This window comes from Cicer arietinum, chromosome 6, assembly GCF_000331145.2.
Source record: "Cicer arietinum cultivar CDC Frontier isolate Library 1 chromosome 6, Cicar.CDCFrontier_v2.0, whole genome shotgun sequence".
Taxonomy (NCBI): Eukaryota; Viridiplantae; Streptophyta; class Magnoliopsida; order Fabales; family Fabaceae; genus Cicer; species Cicer arietinum.
The window spans coordinates 40679978-40681174 of record NC_021165.2 but is presented as its reverse complement, the minus strand read 5'-3'; positions in this window follow the sequence as shown (position 1 = coordinate 40681174).

Sequence of the window (1197 nt, the reverse complement as noted above, 5' to 3'; positions counted from 1 at the left end):
TTTGTTGTGGAATTTGAAAACCATTAGAGTTAAACGAGTATTAAAAATGGGGAATCTTTTAATATCTCGGTTTACTTAATGTGTGTTTGAGAAAATCGTTTAAGTTAAACGAGTATTAAGAATGGGGAATCTCTTAATGTCTATGTTTACTTAGTTTTAATTTGAAAACCATTAGAGTTAAACGAGTATTAAAAATGGGGAATCTTTTAATATCTCGGTTTACTTAATGTGTGTTTGAGAAAATCGTTTAAGTTAAACGAGTATTAAGAATGGGGAATCTCTTAATGTCTACGTTTACTTCACGTTGGCGTGAAAACCATTAGAGTTAAACGAGTATTAAAATGGGGAATCTTTTAATATCTCGGTTTACTTAATGTTGTTTTGGAAAATCGTTTAAGTTAAAAGAGTATTAAGAATGGGGAATCTCTTAATGTCTTGTTTACTTAATGTTTTAATTTGAAAACCATTAGAGTTAAACGAGTATTAAAAATGGGGAATCTTTTAATATTTGCATTTGCTTAACGATTGTTGTGGATGAAGTCTGTGTATGCTCATGCATTTCATTTTGGTAAATTGTGCTGAACCCGTGATAGGTGGCACCTCGGTAAACTGTACTGACCCGTGATAGGTGGTACGTTTACTGTAACACCCCGTTTTTCAAAGCGAGGGTATATATTTTTTTTTTCTAAAAGTAATTAAAACGAACAAAGAAATAAATCAGGAAATGCTTTTGGATAAATAATTGAGTCATTATAATTTACGCAGCGGAAAAGTTTCTTCAATTATAAATCCAAAACATTTTTACATAACATCAAATGGTACATGGAACCCATCCAAAGATGATATCAAACTGATAATATTTGTATAAGTACAGTTTTCCAAAACTAAAATACTCCAACCCAAAAAGAAGGACCCCTAGTCCCTATACATCATCCTAATCTGATCATCCTACCAAAAAGCTATACACCCTGAGTAATCTCCACGCGCCCCGTGAGATCCTCCTAACACAACCGCAGTCAAGCATTCCCATCTCCATCCCTGTCCGTAGGGTACGAACCAGTAGGGCCGTCCTGACTCTCATCTGAGGGCAAAGCCCAGATTTCCACAATAGTGTAAAGGGTCACCAACCAGAAAATAACAGTTAACACATAGCAATTAAGTTTTTGAATGTTCAAAACAACTTTTTAACTAAGCATG